The sequence below is a fragment of the Ananas comosus genome, linkage group 19 (assembly GCF_001540865.1).
Source record: "Ananas comosus cultivar F153 linkage group 19, ASM154086v1, whole genome shotgun sequence".
NCBI lineage: Eukaryota > Viridiplantae > Streptophyta > Magnoliopsida > Poales > Bromeliaceae > Ananas > Ananas comosus.
In genome coordinates this window covers 5,490,786-5,517,795 of record NC_033639.1, presented here as the reverse complement: position 1 = coordinate 5,517,795, position 27,010 = coordinate 5,490,786, and the positions used below count along the sequence as shown (strand labels likewise).

Below are 27,010 nucleotides of genomic sequence, written 5' to 3'. Positions count from 1 at the left end.
ATTGTGCATGACTCGATTGGGGATGATGTTGTTAATTAAAATCCCATGCAAACAATGTTGTTAACAAATTAAACCAAGTTTGATTTTAGCAATAAATTAATTTAATTAATCTTGTTAGTAATCACTGACTGAAATAGTGTTTGATCCAAGGGGCTATAGTAATCAAGGAGTAGATCCAATGGCTAAAACCTAATAGCACTATAGGGTGATACTTGTAAAAGTATTCAACTCAATTCTGGTTATATATATATATATATATATATATTATATATATATACATTTTTTTTTTGAGGAGAGAGAGAAAGGTATAATATATGCTACGGCTTCGTTCTTTTTTTTTTTTTTTTGAGAGAGAAATAAATTTAGTTAGAAAGATAAAGTAAATAGATTTCGAACTTCAGACATAGGGTACCAACCATCAAGTCTGTCTTTTTGTGGGCCGCTAGTGACGGTTGGTGCTTTCCTATAAATTGTTTGTACCGCTCTTGGGTTGTTTCCTATCAAATTGATATTTTTGATAATATCGATCCGCTCGGTTCCAAGAGGTTCTAGGGTCAATTCTGACATGCCTATTTATTTGTTTTCTCTTACCCTGTCTTTCTTGTTAATGCACCTGGCATAGCTAACCCGCCAATTTTTGCCATACAGGTGAGAGAGGATGTTAATTAAATCTCAGGGCGTTTGCTATCTAATCAATCTTTTTGGCTAACACCAATCACCCCTCAATTCAGAATTAATATTGCAACCAATCTAATTAAATGCATTATGTGAATTTCATGCTTGCTAGCTAGAGAATTCAAAGTTGTTGTACTTCTGCAAATGAGAATTTATTAAAGTTGCATCTGCATGATCCCCTGGAAGTGCAAAAACCAACTTGGAAATGAGCGGTACGACCTTGATCTTTTGTGGATCTTAAGTTGGATCTGATGCGAACTCGTTGAGCAAACTCAGTACATGATTTAAGTTGTTCGTTAAAACATTTTTATCTATCCCCTTAATTTCTTCCAAATAATTAATTTGTTTATGGATATTAAGTAATTATAGCTATAGGAGCAAACCAATTGGGTCAATGCACAGGATATATATATATATATATATATATATAGTAAAAGGTTCAACAAAAAGCATTATATATATATATGGCCGCAATTTTAGTCTAGGCATGCAAAGATGATCTTCATGTTCAACTAGCTAGCTAGTTTTTTAAAGGGGAAAGAATATTAACGTAACAGTGTTGGTTGATATATATCAACGAAGATACGCGCGGAGCAAGTGCAAGAACATGAAGCGACCAGAGTTGGTGAGGCCTAATTAAGCATTTAACTCTTAGGCCTCGTTTGATATTGTTAGTGGCTTTTTATTTATTTATTTATTTATTATTTTTATTCATGTTGGATAATCATAACCCGCCAATATGGACAAACCATATGGCAACAATTCATAAATTCCTAGAACGGATATAATTCCTACTCTCACCATGGTCGACTAACTCGTAATGCAATTCAATCAAATAGTTAAAAACCTTCTTATTCTTTCCAAAAGAAAGGGTTTAGTATTAAGTTTTTATTTTCTACCACCAAATAAAATCTTTAGGGGGGCATCTAGGGTCCAATAATACTGCGATTCTGATTTTAAAAAATAATTAATTTTTTTTAAAAAAAAACTAAAGGTCCGTAAAACAGGCACTAAAGTACAAGTTACAAATGGATACCAAAATAGGACCCCCCAAAATCAAATGTACGGATTTATGGGTGTTTGGAAGATTTGAAGCCAATATATATATATATATATATATATGCATAAAAGTAACAAAAGATTAGGTTGTGCCTAACTCCAGTAGTGTTCCTCCTCCTTAATTTTTCTATGCATTTCCTCCACACTTTTATGCATGCATGCAGATAAGATTCGAAATATAATTAATTTCGTTCCTAAAGCTACAGTTCTTAATTAATTAGTTGCATAAGTTAACCTTGAGAAGGATTAATTCTTCTCCCACTAATATTCCTAGCCATTTGCCCGGAGCCTTCTGATTAGTTATATATATACCCATGCATGTGGTGCAAAAACAGCACCAAAAGGATACTAGCTAGTACGAGTTTAGGGCGCGTTTGGATCGCACTATGAAAGATTACTTGGAGTAAAATGATATCCGAAAATCTTATTTCTATTCATCCTATTACTAGGAATATAGTATTTCGGTGTTTGGTTCGTACGGTCATATTATTTAGTCAATATTATTTAAGATTACGAAAAATATATAATTAATTAATTAATTTTTTTAATTAATTTTAAATAATACTATAAAAAAATTTCAACATCTTTTTAGAAAAAAGAGAGAGAGAATATAGATTAGAAAGAGAGAGAGCATAATTAAAGAAATAGAAAGAGAAATAGAGTCGAGATTAGAGAGAATGAGAGGGTTGAAATTTTAGAAAAAGAGAGGGAGAAATAGTTTAATTTAGAGAGAGAAAAAGAGTTGAAGTTTAGAGAGAAAAAGATAAGTTTAGAGAGAGATATGAGGTTAGAGTGTAAAGAAAAATAATACCAACTAGCCGGCGGGTAGGAAGAAAAAAAGAGATTAGACATATTATAATTACCCCAATCCATTAATATAAGGATACCCATCCTCCCTCAAAAGAATGAGATTAGTACTTTGGGATGCATCTCATTCCCAAGTAAATCTAATATTACCAACTAGATTACTTAGTACGTTTAGCCAAACACCGTCATATTTTTTTTATTCCTATTGGATTACTAGGAATCTTAGAAAGATAACACGAACCAAACGCACCCTTAATGTAATTCATTAAACACTCCTTAATTTGTACCGTTTTCGATCACGTGGAATATTAATTAATTAGTTTAGTAAAAGTTAATCTTCTTGAACTTAATTTTTATGCTCTTGCATTTTAATAGGATTCATTAATTAATGTGGGCAATCCTCTCCAATTAATGGCAACTAGACACGCCACATAAACCAAATGATGCTAATGTACGTAACAAATTAATTAAGGAATCAAGAATCTCACGACACAAAATATTGGGCCTTTCATGATTAAGATTCTACCTAAACATATTATAGTATTTTAAACACATGCAATGTGATTCCAGCAATCACGCATTAAACAGTTACTATTAAATATATATATATATATATATATATAGTATATTAATTTGTCCTCGTGATTTGCTTCTTCTAATTGGGTGTTCCAAATTATTTGTGCCAAGAGATATACTCAAAGCAGAGATATATTATTAATTGTGCCCAAAGGAGATCGATCGTAGCGTTGCATTTGGGAAAAGCCCTAATGCTAACCATTCTTTATTTTTTTCATTCTTTTTTCTTTTTTCCTTTTTTTCTTTTTTTTTACCTCTCCTTTAATTATAACACAAGTCACTTTTTAAAAGCACCAATTTGAACTGTCCTTTTTGACTGGTCCTACCTACCCACTCAAGTTTTAATCTTTTAATATTGATTGATCTTGTTGCCTAAGATTGGCAAAGCTAATTAATGTTGGAAAAGCTTAACTGTTCAAACATATATTTGCATGTTCCTCATGAAGCTAGCTAGAACACGGTATAGAGTAGGTCTTGTTCGATGATAGAGCTTGCGAATCGACGATCGGCTCTATTAGAGTTATTCTAACGTATTTGAGCTATCTAGAAAATAATTTTGATTTTTCGGTATCATTTTCCTAGCGATCGAAAGGGTTCAAAATCAACAATTTTTAATGGTTGATGTATACCGGCTGTAAGTTTAACGGTGTAGAAGTATTCAAATCAGATAAAATTTTGATAGAAAATTCTTTATACTATTTACAACAAGATCAATATGTTTGATCGAAAATTTTAATGCTATATCACCTCTTTTTATGAGATTTTTATTTTCAGCCGTTGATTTTGAACCATTTCGATCGTTAGATAAATGATATCGAAAAGTCACAAAATTTATTTTCTAGATACTTCAAATATGCTAGATCAAGTCTAATGAGCCGATCGTCGATTCGGAAGCTCTATCATCCAAAATGGCTTAGGAGCACGGAAGCCTCCGTGCTCCTAATAGCACACAAGACCTACTCTCTCTCTCTCTCTCTCTCTCTCTCTCTCTCTCTATATATATATATATAGAACTAGGCTACTATGCTATTAATAGCACGAAGTCATTGGTGCTACTAAGTTTTTGGCCATTGGATTAAGAGATGTGCAGTTAGGATGATGTGGATCCCCTAGGGTTGAGTGGATGGTTGGTTGAATAGTATGATCTAACGGGTGAAAATGATCAAAAGGGTAGGATCTAACGGCGGAAAACTTGGTAGCACCAAGTGCTTCGTGCTATATATAAAAGTGTATAGAAATTCCGACAATGACAGACGGAATCCAAAAAGGAATAAAAAAATATTCCTATATTTTTTAGGAACGGATACAAATGGATATGATCACTTAATTAAAAAAATTTCAAATAAGAGTGAATGATTATAATTAATCTGTTAAAAAGTAGCATTATTATCCATCTATAAAAGAATCCAAAAAGAAATAAAAGAATATTCCCTATATTTTTTAGGACCATGTATGATCACTTAATTAAAAAAATCTCAAATAAGAATGAACGGTTATGATTAATCTGTTAAAAATAGCATTCTTATCCATCTATAAATCCAATCTTACGAACGGTTGTGTCAATTAAAAATGAACGGTTCACTTAATTAAAATAATCTTAAATAAGAACGAACGGTTATGATTAATCTGTTAAAAAATAGCATTCTTATCCAAAAATTTTAATTATAGTGGATAAAAATTAAATTTTAAATTTTGAAATAAATATGAATTAAATTTTGATGCCTTTTGTTTAAAACACATATTTAAATTTTAGATCATCAGAAATAAAATATATATATATAAATATTTAATATATGTAAAAAAATATAAAATATTACAAATATTTTCTAATAAATATAACATATGAATTTATAAATTATAAATTTTTAAATAAATATAATGTGCAAATTTATATTGATTTAAAATAAATTAAAATAATTTTACGTGCATTTGCACTAAGCTAGTATATATAAAAGCGTATAGGAATTCCGACAATGACAGACGGAATCTAAAAAGGAATAAAATAATATTACCTACGAATGGTTATGATTAATCTGTAAAAAAAAATAATATTCCCTACGAATGGTTATGATTAATTTGTTAAAAATATCTCAAATCAATAAGAACGGTTATGATCAATCTATTAAATCTCTACTATATAAAAATCTATTCTCGACAAATGCTTATAATCAATTTGCTAAAAAAAAATCTCAAATAAGAACAGTTATGATCAATTTATTAAAAAATAGCATTCCTATTCATCTATAAATTCAATCCTACGAACGATTATAATCAATTTGTTAAAAAATTACCTCAAATAAAAACAAACTGTTATAAAAAAAAAGCATTCCTACTACTATTTACATTAAATTTGAGTTTAAATTCATAAATTATAAATTTAATTTTTGATATCAAATTAAATTAACAATTAATTTTTTTATAACAGTGGATCAATCTAAATTTTAAAATTTGAAAATAAAATAAATTAAATTTTATGCTTTTAGTTTAAAACACATATTTAAATTTAATTCATTAAAAATCAAAAAGTATATAAAAATGTTCGACTATATAAAAAAAAGAACACATAGATATGTAAATATTTTCTAATAAAATTAATATATTAATTTATAAAATTAGTTTTATTATAAAATTTTGAATTTATATAAGTGTACACATTTATATTTGATTTGAATATATTTATAATAATTAATTGTTACGTGCATTTGCACGTATTCATTTCAACTAGTAAACTTATATAGTATATATAAAAATATATAATATATATATTAATTATAATATTATATATATAATATATATATTAATATATATATAAATTGAGCTGAAATGCTACGGTAGCAAACATGCTCCGTTGCCACCCATTTGTTTTCGATGATGGAGCCCTGAAATCGACGATTGGTACCGTTGAACATGATCTATATCACTTGAAGTATTTAGAAATCAAATTTCAAATCTTTTCGACATCATTGACCTAATGATCAAAGGGTTTCAAAATTTGTAATTTAATGATCGATATGAGACGTTTTCTCATTTAACGGTATAAAGCTATTCAAATCAATTGAATTTTTGTTAGAAAAATCTTTAAACTATTTAGAACAAGATCTATACTCTCGATCTTGATTACAAAATTCTATCATCACTTTTTAGAGGATATTTATTTTCAGCAGTTCATTTTTACGCTCACTTGATGAACAAGAGAACAATATCGAAAAAGCATGAAATTTGATTTCTAGATACTTCAAGTGGTATAGATCATGTTCAACGGTGCCGATCGTTGATTTGAAGGCTCCATCATCGAAAATAAATGGGTGGCAACAGAGCCCGTTTGCTACCGATAGCATTCTAGCTCATCTCTCTTTCTCTCTCTCTTTCTCTTTCTCATATATAGAATTGAGCTAATATGCTTTTAAAAGTACCAAGTTACTCTCTCTCTCTCTCTCTCTCTCTCTCTCTCTCTCTATATATATATATATATAGAATTGAGCTCATATGCTTTTAAAAGTACCAAATTATTGGTACTTGTAGATTTTTGACTATTGGATTAAGAGATGTGTGGTTAAGATGATGTGGGACCCCTAGGGTTACGTGGTTGGTTGGTTGAATAGTATGATCTAACGGGTGAAAATGATTAAATGGTAGATCTAACGGTAAAAAATTTACAAGCACCAAGTGCTTGGTACTTTTATAAGCATATAGTCAGCTATATATATAAAGAGAGAGAGAGAGAGAGAGAGAGAGAGAGAGAGAGAGAGAGAGAGAGTGAGCTGGTATGCTTTTGGAAGCACGGAGCCTTTCGAGCTTCCAAGATGTTTTCGATGTTGGAACTTTTGAATCGACGATCGACTCCGTTAAACTTGATCTAGAGTATTTGAAGTACCTAAAAATTAAATTTGTGATTTTTCGATATCATTTGCCTAGTGATCGAAGGGGCTCAAAATCAATAATTTTAATGGTCGTGACGAGCCGTTTGCAAGTTTAATGGTGTAGAAATATCCAAATCACGTGAAATTTTGCTAAAAATTTCTTTATACTATATAAAACAAGATCAATATTTTTGATTTAAAATTTTAATGTCATATTATCATATTTTGTAAGATTTTTTTTTTCAGCTATTGATTTTGAGCTACTTCGATCACCAGGCAAATGATATCAAAAAATCGCAAAATTTATTTTCTAGATACTTCAAATACTCTAGATCAAGTCTAATGGAGCCGATCATCGATTCGAAAGTCCAAACATCGAAACAACTTGGAAGAATGGAGCGCTTCGTGCTTCCAAAAGTATATGCTGGTAAATATTTTGTAAAAAAAATAGTATGTATAATAATATATATATTCTAATGTTAGATAATATAGGATCCAGACTTTCGAAAAATTCATGTCTGTTTCATGAAATTTAAGATATGAAGTTAGATAGTAAAACTGCAATTTTCTTTTTTAAAATTTCAGATATCTATTTCAAAATGCATTGTAGTTCCGACAAAGGTCTACAAATTAAAATTTTATATCTTCTTTTCTTAATTAATTAGTTTAGGTTGAGCACATTTGTCATTCCTTAGGTGTCATAAGCTAGCACGCCGTAAAATCTTATGATTTTAATTATCTAACATACTAAATTTACCTTCACATATATGCAAATGCAAAAGCTTTGAGGTGGTTCCAAAAAATGCCAAAATTAATGTTTCAATCAATTGAATGGAGACCAAAATTTAGTGCCCATGCATGCAAAAGTTAAAATGATTGACTAGAGACTAGACCAATGAACTTTTATTTCATTCATGGTAATTTCATAGAAAGTTGCATAAAGTTGTGAACTATAAATATATAGGGACCTGAATTATTCAAGTCAAATTCAAAAAGAAGAAGACTAGGAATATTTGGAATGCATTTTGGATGGTTTTCACCATCCTAAATCTCTAAACCACCCCTTTTTTTTTTCTTTTTTTTTTTTATCACACATCAATTTAACAAATCTCCACCGTTCGATATACCCGATGAATTTCTTTGAAAGTGCTTAACATAAAGTTTCCCTCTCCACATATGCACGATAAGTTATAGCTTCACTTTGAAAAGAAAGAGAGAGAAGGACCGGTATGTCAGGATGAGAAAGTAATACCGAGAGAAAGAGAAAGAGCAGAGAACAGGGAACGAAAGAAAAGAGGAAAAGAAAGTAAGAGAGAATGAGAGAGAGAGAGAGAGAGAGAGAGAGAGAGAGAGAGAGAGAGAGAAGCTACTATATAGGAGGGGACCTCGAGGGTGTCCTCTGCTATATTTAAATAGGAGGGGATTTTGCACTTCGAAACTCGACAACTCGCGCATTCCTAACAAGCTTGTTAAGTGTGTGTGAGAGAGGGAATTGAAGCTAGCTAGTAGAGAGGCAAATTAGGAAGATTTATAACCATATTATATGGGGAATTGCTTCTCCTCCGGATCGAACAATTACCACGCCGATGCCGAGAGGGAGCCAAGGTATACTTCGAATAAAGTGCGACCGAGCGACGAGGACCGAGGGGGGTACGTCGGAGAGCACGACGTCGACCAGAAGGCCGCCAATTTCATAGAAAATTTCTATAAGAACCGCCACATGGAACTGGAGAAGCAAACTGTTTCGGTGTAGCTGGATTGTTCATTACTGCTTGTTCTTTGATGCTCGAGTTTGATGAACTTAAAGACTTGTAATCTTTCCTCAGCTTCTTGGTATTATATTTATTTATGTTTCTTTTTTTCTTCTGTTTTTGTTTTGTTTTCTCTTCTTTTATTGTAGATCATTAGGTTTAATAGGTACTCTCTCTCTCTCTCTTTCTCTCTCTCTCTCTCTCTCTCTCTATATATATATATATAATATATATATATGCTCCTTTGTTTTATTGTATATCTTGAGTTTGATGTAGTCGAAGACCTGCATAATCTTAATTTCCTTTGCCGAGTTTCCTATTTAAATTTTTTTTTTTTTTTTTATATTGTAGATCATGAGGTTTGATAGGTATTATATTTATGTCTAGTTTGTTTATAGACTCTGCATTTCTGTTGCTTATTTGGCTATTAGCAATTGTACGCACGGGAGAAATAAGAATGTATGAAACACTTGTAACACTTCAAATGTTATTTTACTGTAATCTTGTTTTGGAATTAGGCATCTTGGGGGTGAGTGTGAGATCAGAAATAAAGATATATATTCTTCCGTTGGTTCATGTTACCACCAGAGTTGATATTAATTGTCTGGCTGGGATACTATCGATATATATAACTACAACAAATAAGATTTGTTCCAGCAGTTTTTTAGCCAGCAATTAAACTAACTGCTGCTAAAACTATATTATACCAACATTTTTTATATTTTCTGTAACATTTAGTAAACCGCCGGTATAGTGATAATAATTTTTAATTATATAAATAATATTGGGCCTATTTTATTAGCTTATTTTATCAACTGGGCCAACAATTGGCTGTGAGCGGAACTTAGTTATAGGCAAGCTCAAAAAATAAAATAAAATAAAGAAAAAAAAAACAAAAATCAGGTTTGGACGAACTACACGTCTACACACGAACACAATTACACAAAACCCTTCCCCAACCCTGAAAGATTGAAAAAAAAAAAAGTCTAGTCCGATGCTCTACTCCATTCGCCATCGCCTCCACATGGCGTCGTCTTCTTCCTCCTCCTCCCCCGCACGAACCCTTCTCCCTGCAAATCCCTCTCCCTATCCTCCTCCGCCACCACCCCCAATCCCCTAGCCCTAACCTACCTCATCGACTCCTGCGGCTTGTCCCCCGAATCCGCCATTTCCGCATCCCAGAAGCTCCGCTTCAAGAGCACCGAGAACCCTAATGCCGTTCTCCGCCTCCTCCGCGACTACGGCTTCGGCGTGACCCACATCTCCAAGCTCATCTCCAGGTTCCCGGCCGTGCTTTCCAGCGACCCCCACAGCACCCTCCGGCGGAAGCTCGACGCTCTTCGGCGAGTCGCTGGCGCGCGTCGTCACCGCCCAACCCATGCTGCTGAAGCGGAGCCTGAAGAAGCACATCATCTTCTTTGGGATTTTATAGCGTGAGTTTCCCAATCACAGTATTTCACTTTTTTTCAATTATTTGGAGTTGATTCCTTGTGATTTGATTTTTATTAAGGCATTTTGTTGTTTAATTGCATATTGTAATTGTATAGTTTGATTCTGTTTTAGGTTTATTGTTTTGAGTTTTTTTTTTTTCTTTTTCTAAATATCCATTGCTTAATTATCAGACTACTCTTTATGCAACAATTAAAATCTTGATTACAAATGTGTCCCAAAAGCACGGCTGCTGTAAAATTCAGATTCATGAACATATTTATTATTAATTCCAAGGACCATTTTAAAATCCCAAAGAAGAAGGCAAGAATCGCGCAAATTTCGCACTTGCGCTGCCGCTGGTGTGTCTAAATTTGGCAGATGCTTATCCAATGAGACAAGAGTTTAAGAATTATGACTGGTTCAGAGTATGAATCTTGTGTCCAGGAGCGAAAACGGTAAGAAATTAAGTAGTTGTAAAGATTATAATTTAGTGATGGAAGATTCTCTCATCCTGATAAAAAAAATAGCATCAGATCAAAATTCATATCAATGAATCAGCATAATCTTACTCAAAACATTGATCGAATAGGAAAAATTGCACGCTATGAAAATGAAAGAAGAAAACTGATCAGTTTTATGTAAGCTGAAGTACCATAAGGAAATTAAAATCTCAAGTAAACTGGTGGTCTAATTCTTCACAGGAAGTTGGACCAAAACTACTTGACACGCCCTTTACCGGCATTCATCGAAAATTTTTCTACAATGCAGTTCCTGTAAGATTTATGATTGCAACTTCAACATCAGTTATTGCATATGTTTTAGTCTTTTGGTGATAATAATTTATGCGTACAACAATCCATTGGTTTGTAGGAATTAATGCTTTATTTGGGCCTATTCCAAAGGAACTCGGAAAGTTTCAGAATCTCTTATTACTGTAAGAGCACACTTCTTATTTTCTCTATTGCAAGTTTTGCAACCATGTTTCAAAGGTAAAGAACGGTTTGTAACCATGAGGTGTCTATTTCCTTCAGCATCGAGGAGTCGAATAATGCGCCTATGAGTGGGTCAAGTAGTTTTGGAAATATTAACAGAGACGATTCTGTAGATTACCAAGAGAACGGATCATCCCGTTGTTTGGAATCAGTACACTGTGCCTTTAATCCTAGTACAAATCCAAATTGTGGTAGCACTACAACAAAAATGTGTTTTAGTGGCGACTTTTTGGTGGTGACAGGCACTGTCGCCACCAATGTATTTAATATGGTGGCGACATTTATTTGTCGCCGCCGATTTATAGGAAATAGCGGCGACATACAAGAGTCGCCACCAATACGGATGATTTGGCTGCGACATATAAGTGTCGCCACTGATACGGGATGCTTTGGTGGCGACATATAAAAGTCGCCACCGATACGGGATGTTTTGACGGCGACATATAAGAGTCGCCACCGAAAAATGGAGTATTAGTGGCGATATTTGTCGCCACGATATCTCCTCCGCCACCTGCGGCTCCAGCAAGCCCCGCGCCTCGACCTGTGGTTTTCATCGGGAGCAAGGCACGCGCCTCCGCCGCTCGCACCTTACCTGCGCGTCGCCTCGTCGAGCCGTAGGTGACAGCTCATCTACATCTCCAATTTCATCTCCAGATCCGACCAATCCCAACTCCTCCACCACATAACCCTCCCTCCCTCTCCATGCCCTAATTTCCTAATCTATTTTCCCCTGTTTTTTGCAGGTAGTGCTTGGAATCCCTAATGTTTTATATATTAGTTCAGGGTATTTTGTTGCCACTAGTTCTGGAAACCCTAATGCCTTACTTTAGCCTTGTAGGAATTCAATGAGAATCAGTTTTACACTTTAATTATTTAGTTCTCGAGTTTTACAATTATAGTTCCAAGTTCCTAGACATGAATGCTTTAAATTAGTCAAGGTTCTCGAATTATGCCATGTATCTAAAGTTAACTTAAAGTTCTCTTTGTGCTGTTACTTCAGGTGCCTTCTTATCTATTTAAAAAATTTATCATATGCTGTTATTTTATTGTAACTTTTTTCTTTTTGGTTGTTGTTGGCAATCACTGTTCACTATTTTCTATTGTATCTTGCAACTGTTGTAACCCCCGAGGTTCCGGAAGAAATATCGAGCTTTAGCCAAATCGACTAAAGTATGCGAAGTAGATGGATGGACAAGTCCCAATTATCATTCCAACACTGTTGGAAGGGTTAAAAATAAGCCTTAAATTAGTTGGAAGGGTTTTGGCATTGAACGACGCGAAATAGGGCGGAAACGAAGTCAAAAATGACTTTCTGGATGTCTTGTACCGGTACAAGACCAATGGTTGTACCGGTACAACCAGCGAAGTTCAAGGCTTGGAGCTGCCAGGCCTTGTACCGGTACAAAGGACCTTGTACCGGTACAAGATCTGCGAAACCGAGAAAACGAGCTCTCGGGTTCGTGCTGTCTGCCAGGCCTTGTACCGGTACAAGAAACCGTGTACCGGTACAAGGAGCCCGAAGCAGCAGGTCTGCTTTGGAAAAATAGAAAATGGAGGGGGCTTTCGGGATTTTGTTACATTAGAGGGTTAACACACCCCTCTAAGCCATTTCCCCTCCCATTTCACTGCCTCTCTCTCCCTCTCTTACATCCCTCTCTCTCTCTAACCGTGCAAGGGAAAAGGAGAAAAGAAGAAAGAGAAGAGAAGGGAGAAAGGAAAAGAAGAAGAAGAANTGCTGTTTTGGGGGTACAGGTACACACGTGTGCGGCGCGGCGGCGCAAGGCGAGGACGTAGTTCTGCAGATAGCGTCCTACCCAGAGACTGAGATAGCAGTACCCGAGTTGGTGGTCTAGCTTGGGAGGTTTAAAGACAAGAACAAACTTTTGTTTAAGTTGTAGAAGAATCTGTAATAGTTATGGTTGTATTTGGAGGTTAATTGTAAAACAAAAATTATGTTGTAAAATGCATCTAAGTTAAATGCTGTAATAACTTAGTAGTTTATGTTTTCGATACTTCCTTATGCAATCTGTGAATGAATACTGTTCCTGGTTGGAACTCTCGTATTGTATTGATTGCGACGCCTAGAACGTAAAGGGAAAACTCTGTCCATTCGGCGGTCTGCCGGCGGCGCCGCGACCCGGCCAAATTGGCGGGTGGTCGCGGGTCGTGACAACTGTTTTTGGCTAGTTCTTTCAATGTGAATTGCAGCTTATTTGGTATGGTTGTTAACCTGACTAGATATAAGTGAGCTGCGTTATTTGACCATTTATATCTTGAAATTTTTCTATTTTCATTTGTTAAGTTTATTTTCTTACCGGTGATCATAATAATGTAACAACTAAACTGTAAGCTTGGCTTTTATTGCTGAATTTGGAGATGGATTTTTTATTTTCTTCTAGTGCATACGCCTTTTCACTTTATCTTAATTTTGGACATTTTGCAAAACATGCATTACATCATTTGCTGGCGGTAATGGGAGTACTATTGGTGGTAAGTTTGACTATTTGATCAAACTTTGTAATTCTACTTTCACCTGTTGTCAGCTTTTTTGAAGTATTTAGTTATTTGATTTGCTGTTCAGACAATACGAAGGGTTTTCTCATTCTCTTTTTTTTTTCCGACATTCTATTGCTGTTTCTTGAGGATTTTTGCAATCAACACATCGGCTTTGAAATGTTTGATTAAATTGTTACCAATCCTGTGTGAAATCATGAATGCAGTGAACATTTTCTTCTCCTGAGTTACCAATAGCATCATTCTATTGTTGTTTAATCCTCTTTTTCGAGGTTCTTGGGTTTTTTTTTGAGGTCCTTTTATCAATGGTCGAACAAAACTTTTGAGTTGGAAAATTTTGTGGCTCTTGTTAGGAAAGGTCGGAAGGTTGGAAGGGTTGCCCTGCCTTCCTTCCTTGAAGCCAGATCTCATGGTTTAGATCTCAGGCTTTTCTTTTCAATTGTTTCATTTTTTATTTTGTCCTGCTGTGGAAAGAAAACAAAGCTGCTACTTATTAAGGCTTCGTTTCATTTAGTTATATTGTCATTTTTCAAGAAACTTAAACTTTAGGCGATTGAATACACATGCTATTTGTTGATAGTATACAATCTAAACACCTACAGTTCTCTTTTTGGCAGCAAAGTTAAGGAATTTAGCTTCTTTTTCTTTTTCTTCTTTTTTTCTTTTTTGTTGTTTGAAGTTCCTGTTTAGCATTTGGCTAGGGCACAGTATAAACTAATTAAACAATAAGAAGGAAAATTAAACATCCATGAATGCATTGAATCATATTAGAATTTCAAGTTCTGAACTCTTCTGGCTAAAAAAAAAGAGTTGAAGTCATACCAAGAACAGACCTACTTATTTAGCTTAATTAGTTAACTTTGCATGAAGGAACTTATTTGAGGCATATAATTCAACTAAAAAGTACACTACATGCTTAATGAAATAATCTAATTTGTTGAGAAAAGATAATATAGAGGATTTCTTGGTGAGACATGCATGGTGGTTGCATATATGATGTCCAATTAAGGAATTACAAATGCTATTAATGCATATAGGTTGGCTAATGAACAAGTAGCGACTCAACAAGGATTAATTTAGAGTTCGTAGATTGTTGGTTCTACGCATTAAGATTCTGGAAGGTCTCCCCACCGGCTTCATTTTTTTTCCCCTTTCTATTGGCCTCAATAATTGTAATATTATTAGCATAGGCATAGGGGGATATTGGTGAAGGTGAAGTCATAATAGATGAGTGGAAGTTCTTTGTTTTTTCTTTTTTAGGGAAAGAACATTAATTAGTAGTTGGTTAAGGCAAACTAATAAATCAAAGTTACTTACTAACTGTTACTTCTTTTGTTGTGAATTTTACCTATCGCTCTTCAACTCTCACTATACTACAGCATAAGACACTTATAAGAAGCTCTGCTAGGGATGCATTTTTAGGAATCTTAGCATGAAAATTCTAACCCAATATGAAAAGGAAATTTTTTAGAAAGGAACCCTTCAGATACATTAGAGGGCTCGTAAACTATTACATGTTTCATTTAATTATTGCGGCTCCATATTATTGCACTCTACTGTCCACTATAGGACACTGCTTGCCATAATCCATTGCCTGAAGTGTTGTGTGGGGACCAACAAATTAAATTCCTAAACTATAGGCCGCTGAGATTATAGGCAGGTATAGTAGTACTAGTTCGTGCAAGTTTTGTTTGATGTTGCTCCCTCAAACCCACTCAATTATCATTTCCTTTATTTTGCTATTTGTGGTGCCTATGTATGTACAATTCTTTGTCCTGTTTTGGTTCTGGTTGCATTTAGGATTTGATTCTTATTCAAACCTGAAACTATATATGCTATGAACTATATATTCCAGAACAATGACAATAGGAGCACAAAAACTTGAAGAAACAAACTTTTTCGGGAAAGGTGGGAGGTATGCTTTCATCAGTAATTTTGCACACTTTCATTGACAATGATGGTAGAAGCAATTTTTTAGTAATGTTCCTCTAAGTAGGGGAAGGTGTGAAAAATGTTGGCTTGGAAAAGAAAATTGATAAAGAGCGATTTATTTGGTTCCTAGAATTGTTGGATATGAATACATTGAGTAGTTTTAAATATCTGTATCTTATATATGTAGTCGATCATCTATTATGTAAAAGAAATGGTGATTTTACTTAGATGTCGCTCTTCCTAATGTGATTGGTGGTGACACTGTAGATGTAGTCGATCCAATGGTAAGCATACTGTCTACATCCTGGTAAACTTATTTTTTTGTTGTTGCCTTTTGGAATTATAGTTTGGAATTCTTTTGGCAGCGGCTACAATCACAAATCCTAATTCTTTATCTCGATTGTGGAGATTCCTAAAGCCCTAGAAATTGTTTTAGGATGTTGAAATCCATATAAAAAGCTAGAATTATATGTTATATGTCGTTGTTTTCTTTGATAGTATTGCAAAAGCATTTCTTGTCTTAGTAATGCTTATCTTGACCAAATTTTGCCACCGATCAAAAAAAGGTTTCTGCATATATTAGAAGGTGAAATTGGTCTTTATATTATGCGTGGGGGAAAGCATATGGATGCTGTATCGCCTTCTTCTCACTGTTGTCGTTTAGTATTTGAGTATAGTTTTCTTTGGATAGAAATGTATGAAGTTTTGATGTATTTGTTTTGACTGTTACTGGCTGTTAGCACTAATGAATTTTGCCATGCTGTTTATGTTGCGGATTATGGTACATCATTTTTGAGTAAGCAATATTTGCCAAAAGCGAGCATTATATATATATATATTCTCTGTTAGATATTTAAGCTTCTTTTCCTTAGAAGATGACATTAATATCTCTAGGCAATCTCCTAGTTGGGATAAGCTTCGATTTTTTGCTATATATAATTTATGATGGATTTCCTGTTAGAATGAGCTTCTACAACTTATATGTTTGAATTTCTTTTTGTTTCAGATTGAAGCCACAAGTAGGATTTGCTGTTCTACATTTCAAGAATGCTCCGCTGGAGCTTTTCAATCTCCATTTCTTAACTTTCCTACTTGATGTTCAGCATTTCAAGAAAGTTCAACGGGAGCTTTTCACTCTCTATTTTCTTAGTTTTCTAACATTTTGAGTTCAGATAAATTTTCTTTTGCATTGATTTCTATTAAAGTATAAAAAATTATTTCGTTGCATTTTGTTATTGCTATAGATCATGATTGTGCCATCTTGTAGTTTTGTTACAAACATTTTAACTATTTTGTTATAGACTTCTCTATTGCAATTTAGTAATATGACTCTTTTTTTTGGATAATACAAATTGTTAGTTTTACAGCAAATATCAAATAGAAAAGCTCTATTGTAATTTGTTGATATTAGCTTTTTTTTTTTTTCTTATTAGTTTTAGATTACCAACGGTTTAAAACTGTCGGCACATCTGCTTTATGCCAGTGGTTTTTTTGTTGAAGTACCGACGGTTTAAAAAATGTTGCTAGAGATTATCTTCTCCAATGGTTAATAAAAGTGCTGGGAAAGGGTAATACCAGTAAGGATATAGTAATGGTCACTTACACTTTTACCAGCACTTTTAGAACCGCTGGAGCAAATATTACCAGCGGTTTTTGTAATCTTTTCCAACAGTTTTGGCTACTGGTGTACACCTATATTGTTGTAGTTAGGCTCGAAATTAATTTCAAGCCAAGCTTGAGCTGAGGTAAGCTCGCTCGAGCTCGGCTCGTTTTCACCCCTAGTTCGAGCTCGTTTTCACCCCTAGTTATGTACGACAAAAATTTAGAAAAAATTTAAAAATTTAGTAAGTTACCTCCCTAATCAAACCTAAATTGTGATGACAAAAGAATATATATAAATTCTTCCACTATACAAGATCAAATGAAAAAAGCTTATAATATTAATGGTAGTAATACTATACCACAAAGAAAGCAACACTAAAGCAAATATAAACCAAACAAAAAATCAAACACCAAACTTTACATGAAAAAACATAGAAAGGAATAAACTACGAGACCACCTCCAAACAACGCTATTTTATGAAATAAGAAGAGCATAATTTCTCTCTCACTAGTTTCTCTATGATCACTATTAGAGACATGAATTACAAGAATCATTATAACTTCAAATAAAGAGAAATATTCGAAAGATTTCACCACCAATATCCCTTGCAAACCACCTCCTAAGAAAACCTTCTGGCGAGATAATCAGGCTTCTTCGATTTACCCATGAAGACGGGTTCAAAAGCTTCTCTAGCAAGCCCACAATGGTGGCCTTGAATAGCTTCTTCTACTCTATCTTTCTCTCATCTTTCTCTTGCAAGAAAAAATAGAGAATCCTTTTTTCTATCCCTCATCCCTAAGCCCTAGCCTTTTAGAGGTTGTTGCGAGCCGAATCCATCAACCGCTGATCCGGACAAAGATCTTCCTTTATAGAGCGTGCGAGGAGATGGAACGGCTACAAATAATGACCCTCGAAGTTTGCGCCCTTCGTCAGATCAAGCGATTCGGATGATGAGAGATTGGACCAATCGGATTCGTTTCAATACAATAAATCCAGTTTAGCTGAATCAGTCGAGTGTACCAATTGCACAAGGATATTTGGTTCGATTGAAGAGCCGAATGAGGCTTATATTGCTGATATTCGGAAAAAGGTTTACAAGACTGAACAAAATAAAAAATCTACTCTACCCACTACTCCTAGAAAAAACAGTAGATGCAGGAGAATGAAAAGATTATAAGTACACTACTCCTAGAAAGTAAGAAAATATGTGGAATTGAAAGTGGTCTTCTTGTTCACAGGGGAAAAAGACCTCTCTTCTAGGCGTTATTTGTTTATTTATATTTCGTCTATTGTTATTTAGTTATCTACATGATCAGCCACTTCTCTGCTTTCGTGGGCCACTACAGGCCGATCCAACCGCATGAAACTATCTGCGGTTTGCTGTGATTCGTCCTTTGTTCCTGGTGCACTAGATACCTGATATCCTTAGCTTTTGCAGCTCCTGGTTGTGTTGTGCACCGATTCACCACGTGGCGTGATTTTCTTCGCGCCAACAATTGTTCCCTCGGCAGCTCTCAAACAGGCGGTTCAGTAACTGGCGTAATCCTCCCTAAAGGCACGAATTTCGAAATCATCATTTCGAATTGCCTTGTACCGTCTCTTTTCTCAACCATCCTTTCACTTTTGACGGTCACGATCTCCACATTCTTTTTGTCTCTTCTGAGGCATTAATTAGGTCATTTATTGCCGCCGTCTTTTCACCATTACGGCCATTTTTTCGAAATTCCATCCGACGGCTCTCCTTTTCTTCCCTCTTTCTTTTGCCTTTCATGCTTCATTGTTTTCTTCTTCCTTACGCTTCATTTCTTCTTTATCCTCGTCTGGGATTTTATTTCACTACTTCTTCTCTCCATCTTCTTCTCTTTCTTTTTTTAGTTTAGCTAATGGCTTCGCTTACTCCTTTTCTTTCATCTTCTTCCTTTGATTATACTCTTCTTTGCCAATTCGTCGAAACAGATCCTTTTTTATTTATATTAGGACCTTCATTCATAGATGATCCTATTTTTGAAGATTTTTCTTTTTCGACCGAGGGCCTTCCCTGATGGCTGATGCCATCTATCTATTTTCTTGGTATGTTTCGACGACTTCAAAATTGTCTGGAAAGAGTCTTCGGACTTGGCCGACTGCTTCGGACGCCAATCTTGCCTGGTTAGATTGTGTCGAGGCATCCTATGTCGATTTCTTGCGCGAGGTCAGGATTTATTAAGCCATTCCATTATCCAAAGCACCTCCTATAGCCGACAACCTTCTTCTGGTTGCTGCTCTCTGTTTTTGCTTCCCTGTTTCCAACACCTTCCTTTTTTGAGGGAGACCTTTCACTTCCACTCCCTTGATGTGGCGGCGATCGTTGGTCTACGCCCTCACGGCATTACTCTTTCGATGGCCTATAATCCTGATGGCGTAAACGATTTTGAGGCCCATCTTGATCTGAAAGCCAACTTGGCCTATACCAAATTCATCCGCCGTTTTGCAGGCCAGTCTCCTGCTCCGGTTACAAGGAAGGAACACACAGCTTTCCTCTTTTACTAGTTATGTTACAACCTCTTCCGTACTCGTTAGCAGAAGATCAATCGAGATTTCGTTCCGATCGCCATTGCCTTGGCCAATGGCGAGAAATTAGCATTAGGTACCTATTTCCTCTCCTTTGTTTATAGAGAGATTTTTGAATCCATCAAACCATTACCATCGGGTGATGTGGTTATTAGTTCTGGGTGCGGTGTCTTATGATTTCTACAAATGTGTTTGCAGATCTATTTTTCTTATTTGTGCCGAACTCTTTTAGATTTGGATTCGGCTCCTAATTTTGACACTTATGGTCTGGCTCTCGATTGTCCCGAGCCTTGACCCTAGGTCAACCACTTAATTTTTCCTACTATTTTAGGGTGTATTATGAAGGAGCCACCGTCTCCACATTAACTGGTCTTCATTAGAGAACACGTCACTGGTCCGTCCTGGCTTCTCACTCGATTCGAAGCCATTCAAGATCAGCTAGCCTCCTCTCGCGCCAGCGAGTAACCCGACGTATGGTTCTCTTTTTTGGTTGCCAGAGATTTGCATATCGGCTTGAAGAATCGTTCCAAATTAACGCCAAGTATAGAGGTGTATTCCCCTCACTATATAGCACGTCAGTTTGGATTCGTCCAGGCCCTTCCAGCTCCAGCCAAATTCTTTACGGCCAATACTGCCTGTTGTCGTCCTCCTACAAAGAGTGCAGCCGAGGCCGATCATATTTCAGCTTTGGAAAATTGTCTTCGACAGTTTTTTAAACTTTTGAGCTTTCGGCCAAACCACGCAAGGGTGTTGGACTTTCGCTTCACCAGAGCCTGGGAAGCCTTTTGTCAACAACATTTTCTTCCCCTTATGATCCCTATCTTTAGCAAAATCTTTCATACAGATGGTATGCTGTCTTTCAAATAATACGATTTTATCCTCATCTCCTTCTTTCCTTAATTCATTCCAACTTGATTTGGTTCTTCAGGTAAGGGTCCTTTACCCATTCCCCCAGAAGATGTGTCGGGAGAAAATTTAGATGAAGACCTTGAGAATTCGTCTCATCCGCCAACGTTAAATCTCATCTCCCGGTATAGTTTCTTTTCTTGAGGAATTTCTTTGGGTAAAATATCTTTTTCCAACCGGCCCTTACTTCTGCCTAATCGGCCCTACGTTCTGACAAGCGGGCGATATATTCTGATCAATCGCCTCAACCGCCGCAATAGAAGCGGCATAAGACCGTTGCTATTAAGATCCGTCCCATTCCTCCTTCTATGCCAACCGAAGAGTTTCCGACAAAAATTTCATCGATTGATACTACAACCGAGGGGGTGAACCCTGTTCAATCGACCCCTGTCAACCCACTCTCTACCGCGGTAACCCCTCAGCCTATTTCGATTGAATTTTCTTTTTCTCACTCTTCAGCCGGATCACCACCGTTGTCCCCTTCGATCAAACAACCTCCGTCAAGAAAAACTTCTCGTACTCGCTTTTCTTCATCCTTAGGGCAAGTGATGTCTGCTATAGGGTGGCAAGCTCGCCGAGAAGCCCGCGTAGATAAAAAGCAAGAAGCAGAGAAGAAGTGGGTGGAGGCAGAGAAAAGAGTTGAAGGGGAACATAAAAAAGAAGCTGAAGAGAAGAAAAAAAAGGGTAGCCAAGAAGAGGGAGGAGGAAAAAGATATCAGGAAGAAGAAAGGAGGAAGAGAAGGGAGGAAGACAAAGAAAGGAAGAAAAACAAAAGGTTGAAAAAGAGAAAGAAGAGCAAGAAAGGGATCAAGGGGGAGAGGCGAACATAGACTGTCCTGCTGATATTCAAGTCGAGGCTTCTGCGTCAGCTTCTTTGCCGATATCTGAACTAGCAGATCTATTGGCCATTTCTTTTCAAGATTTAGCCGCTTTAAGCTTAAAATCCAATGACGAAGAAGACCCCTCTACCAACACTTTGACTGAGACCTAGTAGAAATTGGATGAATGTTTAAGACTGTATAGCAGTGGTCTTCCTAGTTTGGCTCGAAATATAGAACAATTTGATCGGCTTCTTGATCTCATCGACCAGCCGAATCCTTCAACTGCAAACCCGATCAAAGATCCTCCTTCGTATAGCGTGCAAGGAGATGGAACGGCTACGAATAATGACTCTTGAAGTTTGTGCCCTTCGTCAAATCGAGAGATTCGGTTGATGAGGGATCAGACTAACCGGGTTCATTTCAATACAATAAATCCAATTCGGCTGAATCAGCCGAGTGTGCGGACTGCACAAGGATTTCTGGTTCGGCTGAAGAGCTGAATGTGGCTTATATTGCTGATATTCAAAAAGACGTTTACAAGACTGGACAAAAGAAAAATCTACTCTCCCTACTACTCCTAGAAAAGATAGTAGATGCGGGAGAATGAAAAGATCAAATCCTAAGGCAAAGGGTCGACAAGCTCAATGCCACTATTCCTAAACAACTTGGAGCCGGGCCTTCTTTTCGCACTATTATGGATAGTAAAATAATGGGAAAAATAGGATTCAAGTGTCAACTGCTCCTATCGGAAATAGGATTGACTACGGATTCAAGCCATAGCACATGGTTTCATAAAATCCGTACAATTTTCCCGATCTAAATCGAGCAGGTTTTACATTAAGAAGATTTTGTTCAGCATGTACACTACTTCTAGAAAGCAAAAAAAAATGCGTGGAATTGAAAATGGTCTTTTTGTTCGCAGGAGAAAAAGACCCCTCTTCTAAGCGTTACTTGTTTATTTATATTCTGCCTATTGTTATTCAGTTATCTACATGATCGGCCACTTCCCTAGTTTCGTGGGCCACAGGCCGATCCCAACCGCATGAAACCATCTGCGGTTTGCTATGATTCCTCCTTGTTCCCGGTGCACTAGATACCCGATATTCTTGGCTTTTGCAACTCCTGGTTATGTTGTGCACCGGTTCACCATGTGGCACGATTTTATTGGTGCCAACAGAGGTATCAATATATATAATAAAAGGGTGACTTTACTGTGGCCACGCGTCGGCCTCTCAGCGCCCCTCTCCTTCTCAGTTCTCTTCGATCCGGAGGGGAACCGGCGGGCGCGGGAGTCGGGTGCGGGTCACGCCATGCACATGGCAGGGCCCCTGCGGCTCTCTCTCTCTCTCTCTCTTTCTAGCGCGTGCGGGGGGCGCGCGTCGTGGGCACCCCCCCGGTTCTCTCTTTCTCTATCTCCCTCTCTCTCCCTTTCTCTTTCTCTTTCTCTCTCTCTCCATCTATCTCTTTCTCTCTCTGTCTCTCTCTCTCTCTAGCGCGCGTGCGCGGGGGGCACGGGTCGCGCGCGCCCCCCACCGGTTCTTTCTTTCTTTCTCTCTCTCCCCATCTCTCTATTTCTCTCTCTCTAAACCTCCTTAGATCTCCATTTTTCACTCCTCAGCTTCCTTTTTTTTGTGTGTAGCAGCGACAATACTCTTTCTCTCTCTCCCTGTAACATACCGAACTTCTACAACTTTGAAGTTACGGTGTACATTTGGTTGGAAAGCCATTTGAATGGTCCCAGTGAAATTCGGTGAAGTTCTGGAGCAATTGGGCATTTCGGTGCGCATAGGTGCGAAAACTGGACCCGAAAGGCTATATTGGACCATGAGCTAAATCCAGCATTAGCGTGGATGAAAAGATGATGAAAATATGTTCGAAAACATGTTTGGAGAGTCTCGGTTCGATTTGAAAAGAATCGGAGGTCAAACGAGCGAAAACGGACGAAGCTGAAATTTGGCTAAGTCTGGGCTAGAGGTCCCTCTGGGACCAAGGACCGGTCCCAGGCTGGGAGAGACCGGTCCCCGAAGCCCGAAAATGCCCAGTTTGGGCTGTTGTGAGAGAAGCATTGTTGAGGAGCTTAAGTGCAAAATGGCCCTTATGAGAGTGTATAGAGAGGATCCTTTCTCTCTTTCCCTCATTTCTCTCACTCCCTCACACTCTAAAGCGCTAAACACACACACACTCTCTCTCTCTAGACGAAAGAAAAGAAGAAGAAGAAGAGAAGGAAAGGGAGGAAGAAGATGAAGGAGAAGAGGCCAAGAAGATGGAGCTTCATCTTCATCTCCTTTCTTGAGCCATTGGAGCAAGTTTAGAGAGGTAAGCATCGTGCTCTCTAATGGTAGATCCTTGTAGATGGGTTTTTAATCCCTAAAATTGGATTTAGAGGAACCCTAGCATGCCATTTAGATAGTTTTCCCCCATTTCATAGATCGATTTGGTGGATTTGGCTATAATATCACCTAGGGCTCTAAAATAGGGTTTTGGTATATATGAGGGTTTGATCTCATTTGACCCTCTGTAAACCTAATTGCTAGGTCTACGAACGCGCTGGCGAAGTCGGTTTGGCAATTCGTCAAGCCGTTAAAAAGATATTGAAGAAACTGACGATTTAGCTTCGTTTTCGCCTGGAGGGCCGAAGCGACGTCGTAAGGTCATGAAAATGGACTGGTGGCACCGTGACACATAACCGCAGAGCTATAATTTCGGGGCTGCGAAGTGGAGCACGGTTGTGGCGCAGTTGCAATATTGGGCCGTGCCGGATACAGGTGCCGCGATAGGCCGATTGCAAGTGTCGACAAGCAATCGGAACGCGATACAGGTGGGTTGTGTTTACCGAAGCGACTAGGTCGCCTGTATGTCTAAGAATGAGTATTATTATTGATGCATGCAATGATAGCTAATGATAGAATGTATAAATGCATGAAAAGAGTACTATGTGGGCTACCAAATAATGCATATGGTCATAATGTAAGAATGCTAAGTAATGCGTAATGACATAGTGCGAATAGTGTTAAGTGGAAAGCATAAAATAAATGACATATGTTAGTCATGTTGCCTGTGTAGAAATGCTAATGTAAGAATGCATGTAGATATGAAATAAGAATGCTAAAGGAAATATATGACAAGCATATTGTGGAGATCTTAATGTAAAGATGTTAGTATATGACATGTGCATGTGGACATATATATATACACATAGATCGAGTGGCATTGAACCTAGTATCATGAACCTAAGAAAGATTGAGTGGCATCGAACCTAGTGTTAATAAATATAGGTTGAACAAGAATGACAATGGACCTAGCGTCGAGGACATAGGTTGAACAAGAGTGATAATGAACCTAGTGTTAATGAACATAGGTTAATGAGAAAGGCATTAATCCTAATGTTAGAGAACATAATATAACACACTGGACCTTTGCAAATTGCGAGGTTCGAGTGTTTGGACTGTGTCCTGAGCTTTTCCAGACTTTCTGGTGGGTCGTAGACAGTGTTCCGACCTATGGTTCGAATCCCGAGAATTGTGGTTTAAAGCCTTGCACCAAAACCCGAAAAATCGGATTTTCGGTTAGCTCTCGGGTAGCCTTCAGAGAGCTGTGTACCGGTACGGGGTGATGGCTGTACCGGTACAGCCATCAACTTTAGCAGCTTCTCAGCCAACCCGAGGCTCGGGTTTGGCTATTTCGTGGGATGTGTACCGGTACGTGGGCCCGTGTACCGGTACGCAGAGACAGTTTTTGAGCAGTTTGAACTGCAGGGGGTTTTTCGCAATTATGGATTTCTATATACCACCCCACGCCCCTAGGGCTTCCTCCTGAGCTTGCCACAGCAGGAATAGAGGTAGGGGAGCCCTTCTTGATTTTTCTTTTGATTTCCTTGGTTTTTGGTGGGATTTTAAGAGATTAAACTTCACTTTTTGCTCTTTGATGCAATTCCTCCATTGTTGAAGCTTGGAGCTTGGATTTGGAGCTTTGTTGAGAAGAGATCTTTGGACTTGGAGGATTTAGAGCCTAGATTGAAGCTTCTAAGAGGTAAGCAACTTGTCCTCTCCCTGTAGATTCGAGTTTTATTGTCGGATTTGAGATGAAACCCTAGAATGGAGATTTAGGGCTTATTTTGGGCATTTTGAATTTAGGGCTTTTGGAGCTAAATTAGTTGGATTAGAATCTTTCTTTGGGTTGGATTGGAAGGATTCTAGCTCTCTTTAGGAGTTTGACGGAGATTTTCTACACTTTAGGTGAGTTTTAGCCTTTTTGCCTTGTTTGTTAATGTTTGATCTAATGGTTGATCGTAATGCCCATATATCTCTTCGCTCAATACTTTTAGGGTATTTTGAGACTCGTGGACAACTCCGTTCGGCGAATCGAAGGAGTACGCGACGGTTCGTTCGGTTTGACCTAGCCACACAATGAGAAAATCTCATTTGTGAAGATTTGAGTATCGTTAATTGAAAAAGCATGCATATTCATGTTAGATATATTTATTATGAATTTTAGAATGCTTAACATGCATACGTTATGTATAGTAAATTTTTGGACCTCTATGTGGTAGGGTGCATGCATGTGGGATGTAGCATTCTAGTGGAAACTTAGAACCATGATTTCTATTATGAAAATGAACATTGCTTTCTTGCATTTAACCTTTATGCCTAATTGTGACATTAGGGACTTTGGAAGCCTAGAGAGGCTTGGTGACTTAGGCTATTTGAGATTTTGGGCCAATGTCATAAAGAGGCATTGGGCCCCGGGCTATAATGAATATTGGTATTAACGTCATATTTGGAACATAGAACATGAATTGAGCTTGATTAGATGTGATGCTTAAGTGTCATAAAGAGGCACTAAGCAAGTGAGTGTTGAGATATCACATTGTGACATAGAGCTAGACTGTTGGGTTACTAGTAGCTATTGCCATGTTTGAGACATGAGAGTTGGACACTTGAGCATTTGACTACGCTTGCTTGCCATTTGTGCTCATTCGCACATGCTTGTGAGGGTCGCTCCCTATAAGCCGGCACTCCGGAGTTAGCCTACGCGACTTATGTTCGCTCGTGTGGTATTGAGATGCCTACGAGGTCGAGTGGGACAGACACATTCCAAGAGTAGGAATGTCGGACTACCACAGGCACTTAGGCGGCACAAGCTGCACTACCTTGGGTAGGTCCTTAATTGGAAATGAAAATCGACATGGTGTTGTGTGTGTTATAATCACTACTAGATGGAGAGTAGTAGTTGGATTACTTGGACTTGCTTCTAGCATAGTTTTGGACACTTGAGTATGCATACATACATGTAGTATGCTAGGAGATGTTGCTTATTGCATCCATATATACATTGTTGCCATATTAAAGCATGATCTTTATAACTTCATAAACTAGACCGTGACATTTACCTGTGGCCATGTTGGGACATATTACTTATGCATTGAACATTCTTCATTATGAAAGAGTAAATGTAAAACATTGACATCGTAATGTTTATGGTATAGTAAGCTTAGTAAACATGCATACTTTCATACCGCAGTTATCATTATTAT

General features: G+C 37.1%; 1 long non-coding RNA gene across 1 annotated transcript; it reads left to right on the top strand.

The window, feature by feature from the left end:
* Window positions 9,633-16,824, top strand: LOC109725118. The gene is made up of 2 exons (XR_002220192.1): window positions 9,633-10,161; window positions 16,604-16,824. It is a non-coding gene; the product is annotated as an uncharacterized LOC109725118 (long non-coding RNA).